Source organism: Octopus bimaculoides, chromosome 1 (genome assembly GCF_001194135.2).
Source record: "Octopus bimaculoides isolate UCB-OBI-ISO-001 chromosome 1, ASM119413v2, whole genome shotgun sequence".
In the NCBI taxonomy this organism is placed as follows: domain Eukaryota; kingdom Metazoa; phylum Mollusca; class Cephalopoda; order Octopoda; family Octopodidae; genus Octopus; species Octopus bimaculoides.
The window spans coordinates 5,580,058-5,589,341 of NC_068981.1; the positions used below are offsets into that span (position 1 = coordinate 5,580,058).

General features: G+C 34.8%; 1 protein-coding gene across 1 annotated transcript in view; it reads right to left on the minus strand.

The window, feature by feature from the left end:
• The window catches only part of LOC106867230 (serine/threonine-protein kinase TBK1), a 258,492-nt gene extending 252,339 nt beyond the window's left edge, over positions 1–6,153 (minus strand). The window contains exon 1 of the mRNA XM_052974143.1: positions 6,046–6,153. The gene's annotated coding sequence lies outside the window, so the exon portion shown is untranslated. The remainder of the gene's footprint in view (positions 1–6,045) is intronic.
• Between the last annotated feature and the right edge of the window lie 3,131 nt (positions 6,154–9,284).

A 9,284-nucleotide genomic window follows, 5' to 3' on the forward strand; every position in this document is an offset into this window, starting at 1 on the left:
CAGTCCTCAGTAAAATCGTTCAACCCATGCTAGCATGGAAAGCAGACGTTAAACGATGATGATGATGATGATGATGATGTAAGGTTAGTTGAGTTACAGGTTAAAATAACTGTTATCTCCATTTTCTGTTTTCTTTATATATGTATGTATATATATATATATATATATAAAACTGAGAATGTGGTTCTCTCTGTATGTGTACATCACTAAAACTCGAGAACTACCCAACTGATTTCATTCAAATTTTACACATGCCTTACGTAGGGTCCATGCAGTGTCATGGGCCAAAAGAATATTCAACTTCTTGCTTGATGCGAGCTTAGAGCAGCTCTTATCTCTTATACTATTTCAGTATTATGTCAAAAGTGAAACAATAACATCTCTATTGTAATGTGCAATAATACTTTTAGTTTTAATAGTTTCACTATGTATATAATATATACATTGTGAAACTATTAATACTGAAACTATCATCACCAATATTGAGCAATAATTTTTTGGTGAAGGAAGGCATTTGATAGCCTGACCCTATTTTGGAATTCTTGCTTCTTGAAAACATCCCCCTCCTCCACCATGTAGATATCCCAGCTTTTTAAATCTGTGGGCCTTTGAATCCCAATAGTAGCCTGGTTCTCACTCTGAGGGTGGGTGGGATATTTTGAACATCATCATAGTTTAACGTCCACCTTCCATGCTGGCATGGGTTGGATGGTTTGACAGGAGCTGGCCAGCCAGAAGCCTGCACCAAACTTCTGTGACTGTTTTAGAAAGATTTTTACAGCCGGATGCCCTTCTTAATACCAACCACTCTGCAGAGTGGACAGCTCGGAGGCTGTTGTAACTCTCTGTTTAGTGCCCACCCTTCTGGAATCCCCTGTAAGTTTATCACATAATATCTCACCTGTCTTCACTTTAGGGACTAGTCGTAATTCTTCTAGTTTCTCCCTGTAGTTCAGCTGTTTCACTGATGTACCACTGCTTCATGTTTCGCTATAAGATACTATGGGGTGATCAGAGTTGAGAGCATGGTCGTATGTACACATGTGTAAACACACTTAGATGTATATGAATGTATTCGTATATGTTTATACACCTCTGGGAAGCAGATAGACACATGTATATACCTGCACGTATACAGCTATTGTTGAGACATATTAGTGCAATATTCTGAATGATTTATGTAACATTTCAGCAATTAACAGCTGATAATGCTGTGCTGAAACAATTGTAGTGATTTGCAATTAAGCCTGTTCATTCCATCTTCTCATATTGGTTTCAAATATTGGCACAAAGCCAGCAATTTCCGGGGATTACATTGTAGGTGAAGTTACTTACCCTAACAGTGTCTGCTTAAATAGCTCGCTAGTAGGTGGCAGTCAGCTCTTCTTTGTCATCACGACACCAGTACATGGCTCTCGTACGACACCTGCGACAGCTAGCAGACATGAGGTAATACACAGATGAACATGGCCTTCATTTGTAAACACTTTTCCTGATTATTCAACTTGTATGTGTTTGTGACCTAGAGTAAAGGCATTTAGAAGTCACAACTTGGTTCTATGAATTCATTGTACAGTGTTCCTTTATCGAATGACATATTCCAGCTTTCTGACTGGAGTCATCATTAGATGGTTTCACCTCATGACACCATGACTGTCTATAACAACCTCAGTGTTCAACTGATATTTATTTTGACCCTGGTGGAATTTGAACCCAGAACATAAAGACAGATTCTAGAATGATTCTACCAGCTTGTGTTGCCTTAGTTTTCTATAGGCACAAAGCCTGAAATTTAGTGAAAGGGTATAATTGATTACATCAATTCCAATACATGACCGGGGCTTGTTTTATCTGCCAACCTTGGCAGAACATAAAAGCAGATGAAATGCCACTAACCATTTTACTCGGTGTGCCAACAACTCTGATGGTTCACCACTTTAGTCTATTAAAATTCTTTTACACATATATATGGATTGTTTTACTTACTTTTGTGTTTCAGCTGAAAGGGGCACTGGCAGTATTGTAATGTACACCATTTGAAAAGTATATAGGTGAAAACTTTATTAAAAATATCTATTTTTCTACAAGTTGGACAATGGTGGCGGACACACTGAATAAATGGTCTCTTTATACCTCTATAAAGTTGTGTTAAAATTATATTTGTCAGTTTGCTGGTTGTTGTAAAATAAACAATTTGGTGAATTATCTATTATTTTCCAAGATTTGATTCCCCAACCTGTGTGTGTGTGTGTGTGTATATAAAAAATTTAGATTCAAGGTGAATATGGTACTTAAGTTTAGGCACCAGAATTAAGTATGGTATTATCCATACACTTTCAAAATAAGGTGATTAAAATCAAAATAAGCAACAAGGATATCCAGAGGCAATGCAGTATGATAGTTTCATGCGACTACATTTAATTAAGCAATGTGAGCTTTCCATCAAATGTACAATACAGAGCAATCCTCAGCTGCACAAAGATATAGAAATTTAATGAAATTTCATTTCAACAGGACATATTTTTGTAACTACATTTAAACTCTCCAAGTGGAAAGGAAGAATACAAAAAACCATTTTGACTTAGCCAGGCCACACAGGCCAGTCTGTATGGCCTGGCTAAGTCAAAATGGTTTTTTTGTATTCCTCCTTTTCCACTTGGAGAGTTTAAATGTAGTTATAAAAATATGTCCTTCTGTTGAGATGAGATTTCAGTAAATTTCTATATCTTTGTGCAGCTGAGGATTGCTCTGTATTTTACATTTGATGTAATGGTCACATTAAACGATCGTACTGCATTAACTTTGGATATCCTTGTTGTTTATTTTGACAATATATATATATATATATATATATATATATACACACATGTTTGTGTAGATGATAATCTTCCATCTCGACATTACAACTGTAATTATGTGTCTGTACAAATATTTTACCCGATTGCCGACATTTATCAAGGTTTCTCCCATTGTTTTTGATGCTCCAAAAGGAGCCCATATAAGTTGGATTTTCTCCATTTCCATAAGGATTTTTTTTCTTGATCACACACACTTCAGAATGCTGAGGTGGACAGCTTTTTAAGAAAAAAAAATATCGGAACATTATTCACCCTGTATTTTTGAATTTTTTCAACACCAACACAAAATGGTATGTGTAAGCTTGGTGTTGTGAAACACAATTTAACTTTTTCTTTTACTTGTTTCAGTCATTTTCACTGTGGCCATGCTGGAGCACTGCCTTTTAGTTCAACAGATTACCCCAGAACTTATTCTATTGATCTCTTTGCTGAATCGCTAATATATATGACGGGCTTCTTCCAGTTTCCATCTACCAAATCCACTCACAAGGCTTTGGTCAGCCTGAGACTATAGTAGAAGACACTTACCCAAGGTGCCACGCAGTGGGACTGAACCCAGGACCATGTGGTTTGGAAGCAAGCTTCTTACCACATAACCACGCCTGTGCCTATTGTAAACTTTTTTTTTTTTAAAATTTCCTTCAGATTTCACAAATGAATTCTATCAGTAAGTATAATGTAGGTTTCCAATTTCGGCACAAGACCAGCAATTGTGGGGGCAGGAGCCGAGTAGATTGAATCAACCCCAATGCTCAAGGGGGACTATTTTATCAACGTTAGCAACATTTTGAAACCAGAATGTAAAAGATGGACAAAATGCTTGCTCTTTTATCTTTGTTCGTTTCAGTCATTTCAAACCCATCATGTATATATATATACATATATATATATATATATACACATGACAGGCTTCTTTCAGTTCCCGTCTACCAAATCCACCCACAAGGCTATAGTAGAAGACACTTGCCCAAGGTGCCATGCAGTGGGAATAAATCTGGAAGCATCTGGCTGGTAAGCAAGCTACTTACCACACAGCCACTCCTGCGCCTGGCAGCTCATCACCTTCATCATCGTTTAACATCCACTTTTCACGCTGGCATGGGTTGGACGGTTTAACTAAGGACTGGCAAGCCAGATGGCTGCACCAGGTTCCAATCTGTTCTGGCAAAGTTTCGACAGCTGGATGCCCTTTCTAATGCCAACCATCCCAAGAGTGTTGTGGGTGCTTTTTATATACCACTGGCACGGGCATCAACAGTAATATCAATGTTATGGTGTTTATTCATGCTAGTGTGGTTGTGTAGGTATAAACACAAGACTTACAACGGAAAACATTCAAGTTATTTCTCTCATTCTGTATGTATACCTGCTGGCAGCAGGGGTGGGAGTGGTGATGATTCTGCGACGATGGATTTTCACAGATTTCAATTTTTTCTTTTCAGTGCAAAGAAAAAGTCCATCCTAAGGACCCCAGGAAGGGGTGGAGGGCAGCAGATAAAAAAAAAAAAAATCAAATTTTTCATGACAAGCTTCCCACCATAGTTTTGAAATGTGTGGTGGGAATAAAAAAATTGTAAAATCCCGTCACAATGGTGAAAATTCAATTTTCTATAGGAAGAGAATTGTTGAGACCGTAACACTTCCTTTTGTACCCCTCCCCCCTTAAAAAAAAAATTTCCTACACAAACCCCCGTTTCCGGCTACGGAGAATACAAATCGGCTCTTTTTTAAAACAGGGGCCACATTTTTCATTAACGAAACACTTTGAAACTTGGAACACTGGTAGAATGTGTCATATAAAACATCTTTTTCTCTTAGTCTTCTTTTAAAAAAAAGAAATTCATAAGTTTTTCCATGTTAAAGTAGTATTTCTGTAATTTCAACCAATCACTGACGTCCATTCAGCCAATATACATAAACAAACGATTCTGAAACAATTAACCCTAACCGTAGGGTTAGGGTTAAAGCAAATAAAACGAAGGTATGGAGATTAAATACGCTTTACATCGCTTAATCAGCCAAAGGAGTAAATGTAAACAACTGAATACTTGTCAGTGATTGGTTGAAATAAGACAATTTTTTACATGAAATAAATTCGAATACAAAAATATTTTTCTGTTCTATAACACAAAATAGATAAGTATACGAAGATTGAAAGTCTTTCCATACCAAAAACACTACGTAAAACATTAATGAAAAATGTGGCCCCCGTTTTAAAATAGATCCTACGAATCTGCAAAAATAGGTATCTTGAACTTTTTTCAGAATTTTTTTCTCTCAAAATATGCTGAAAAAAGTTTATCTACTAAGGGTTGGGGTTTTAGGGCGAGGGTGTTAGGGTTACGGTTTCGGGAAAAAGTGAAAAATGAAGAAATGGGGAGGCAAGAAAATTTTTAAAAAAAGGACACTAATTTGCGAGAAAATGGGGAAGGAAGTATTTCCGTCCACATCTTTGACGACACGGGTATACTACTTTTATATATAAAATATGTACATCTGTATATACACACATATATACGCAAGTACTTTCCTTTGTTGTTTTTAATATGAATTGTAACGGCGAATACGAATTCAACTGATCTTTATATGTCCAGCTTATGACGTGTTCGCGCTTGTTCACATCCTGAAACTTATGAAATTCGTTATTTTGACCTGATTTAAGTTAGTCTCCCTAGAACTGCCTTAACATCAAAGACCTTCAACTTTTAACAATCTCCATTTATATATTTAAGTAATTTATACACACACACATTATATATATATATATAAATAGTAAGTTATCGATTTAGGTTTGGTTAGTATTTCTAGCAAGGCAAGGTTACATGGATACTTCTTTGTTTTACCTGAAAAACTTTCCGTAAACAATTACATAACTTCCAAGCAAATGATATTAGCTAGATTACTGTTTTCTAATTTCATTGTACGTTCCATGATTTAATTCAAGATACAGATAAAAAGTAGGTGTGATAATTTTCCCCAAAAGAAAGCTTAAATATTTTTCAAAAATTCATCGGTTTCATTATTTTCCTTGTCGCGAAGCCCGTCAGTTCATAGTAGACAAGTCACACTGATATTCTAGGTTTGCTAAAATAATTAAACTGAATTTTTTGTCTGTCGATTGATGTTACAAGAAGATTTCGATTATATGAAAGATTTTGAAAATATAGAAATAAGTGGTTTTACTGACCCGATGTGATACTGTGATTTCATTGCCGAATATACTTAGAGCTTTGGAGGGAGTGCGATACGAAGTCAAATATTACGTCCTTTTTTTTTTTTTCAATGTAATTTATTATAAATTTATTACGAAGAAATATATAAATTCAAAAAATGATTTTTTATCAAGTTAAGAATAAATTTTTAGTTGTATTCCAACTTTTTGTTTTTTTCTGCACAACGAGGAAACAAAAAAAATAACCTACAAGTATGATGCTAAATAAACAATACAAAAAGAGAATTTTTATTAATTTTGTAAGGCATTGTTTTAAATATGAATCAACTCGAAGTCGTCCTCCTCCACTTCTTAATTGTCTGAAACAGTTATGATTTTCTGGTCTTTTATTCTGCTTCTGTTATCCAGTTTTGCAGAACACGCCTTAATTTAAAACTACGTCATCTGATACGAAACTCCGTTCGTCGTTGTGGTGGCTGAACAAGTGCGTAATTAAAATTATTTCACCAAACAGAAAGAAAAATACCCACCTTTTTTGGGCATTATTAATCCAATAAAATGCAATCGGCTGAATCGTGTGTTGCGCTCTGTCCAATAATATATAATGCACATCTTTTAAGAAAACTCTTGACGGAGAACAGAAAAAAAAATTATTTATATATTAGTAACAGACGAAAAGAACATTAACATTGATTCGTTGCAGTCACTATTGTTCACAAAAAAATGCAAAAGCTCGGGTAGAATAGGTACAATGAAAACGCTTTGAACATCATCCCGAAAAACTCCATTGCCAAAAATTAGAATTATTTTTGGACTGATTTGAAACATTACTTTTCCATTATTGGATTCAACTAATATTCAGATATAACAATATTGATTGTTATTATAATACCACCTGTTTGTTTTGATTTACGCTTAAATGGACATAGAATGTAAACAGTTTAAAGTTTTTGATAAATAAAATTCTTTCACACAAATAAACAAATGCATAACCAATCCCTTCTTCACGAGGTTGTGATATTTATTCCGTAATTCAATCGACCATAGTTTGAAAATGGGTACATTTTTTGGTAAAAAAAAAAAAAAAAAAAAAATTACTAAAACGAAAAATAAAAACGAATTGAGATTTGTAAATCTTTGAAGAATTTATTAAAGAAATAGATTAAACTAGAAATAATTCACGAGATGTACATAGAAATAGCGAGGATTTAGTGGCTCTCGGTGAAGGTTCATGTAAGGTTTTGTTAAAGAATAGAATTCCTAATAATATTTGATAATAAAAATATAATGGGATTTTTGAACCATGAAATGGCTTTGAGGGTCCGGCAGAATAGAATAGAAATCAAACGGGGTTCATTTGGCAAAAAAAGGTTGAGAACCACTGAATCTAAACAATAACATACCTTATTCTTTGTCGCTGCATTCTGGCTGATTCGAACGTGAACATGGAGAATATCTTTTTGTTTTTAAGCAGAAAACGAGAATGTAGAAACTTATAAGAAAATTAGATTACGCGAAAGATAAATGATAGACTGTTTTTGTAATCGTTAAAATAAAATTGAACTTCGTTAGAATATAGCAAAAAAAAAAAATGGTTGAGTATACTTACAGTAAAAGAGAATATTAGAACTTGTCTATAAATAGTAAACTATCATAAGATAATTTGTCTTCTTTTTGCACAGGAATTAAATAAGTTTCACGAGATATCTTCAGAGGATAGTTTTGTACGAATAACCTACGAAAGGCAGCGGCATGTGTCTTCGTCTCTTCGAATTGCTGATATTTAAATAGTGCAGCATCACACAAACGATGCTGCATCCAACACCACCCGAAGCCAGGCAACAAATAAATGCGCGCCCCCCCCAATCCACCCCTTTCTCACACGACTTGGCGTTGTCTCAAACGGTTTTTTCGCTCTTCGTTTTCTTCTGTCAATGCACGAAATGCCTTGAGCAATCCCTGCACACACACACACACAAGCACATTTGAGTCATTAAAAAATAAAGCAATTATTTAATTTAAAACATTGAATAAACCTATTTCAATTCGTACATACTTCTAAAACCGTTATATAAATTAGTGTCACCGTGTACAATTTAATTAACAAGATACTTAAAAATAATTAATCAAAAATACTTTCCACGTATTGTGACGTTTTTTGGTTTTTTTTTCGAAGTCACATTTGGGGCTGTTTTTGTTATTTTTTTCTCCCTCTGATTATATTTTCGTCATCTTTTAATGTTTTTTATTTTGCAAAACAGACATTTTACCAGTCGTAACTATTTTTAGCTTCGTTTTTTTTTTGTGAAAATACCAAAAACTATTTTCCCCAAATTTCCCCATTTTGCTTATCCGAATGGGGCCCTCCCTGTTGGGTAAATTTTCAGATTAACACCCGCACGATTTTCACTAGGGAGTTAGGGTTAGTGAATTCCGTCCCTAACCCTGACCCTAAAACCCTAGTGACAATCGTGCGGGTGTTAATCTGAAAATTTACCTCCTGTTGTTTCTGATCGATTTTTTAATTTTAATTTGTCCCAAATAATTATTTCATCCAAATAATACGCTATTCATATATCTTCCAAGCGATCGCTTTTCTTTGTCCCACATTACCCTCCAATTTTGAAAATTTCAGAGGCGGGATGGGGTTGATGAAAAAATTTTAATCAAAAATTTGTTTGCTTAATCGTAAGAGACAGAGTTTGTAAAACACAAATTCGAACAAAAATTCTGAAAATACCAAAAACTAAAAAAGTTACGACCGGTAAAATGGTGTAACGAGATATTAAAACAAGCTCAATTAATGTCAGATATCCCCTTAATAGGGTTATCCAATATCAATAGATTAATATACGGTTTACCTTTTCGATTAGAAGCTGGTGCCCAGTGTTTAGTTTATTCCTTAACGTTATGGAGATTGAGGACCCCTTGCCTGTAAAGCTAAATAAAATGCAGGTAAAATAAAGGCCACGAAATCCTTAATTTGTCAAATTACTTCAACTCGGGCTCCCGAAAGATTTTGTTATGGTTAACGCCTCGATTCTCACCGAAATGTCAGGCAGTGTTAATGAAGATAATCGTACGTTCATGTGGACCGGCTTCACAACAATCTCGCATGATGATGATGCGGTCAGTTCTTTGGATGGTCACAAATTTACAGATGGAGATAAAGGTTTTGGAATGAATAAGAAACATACACACACTTTCAACCGCTTAGTTCGATTTATATATATACACACACGCTTCGTTTATAT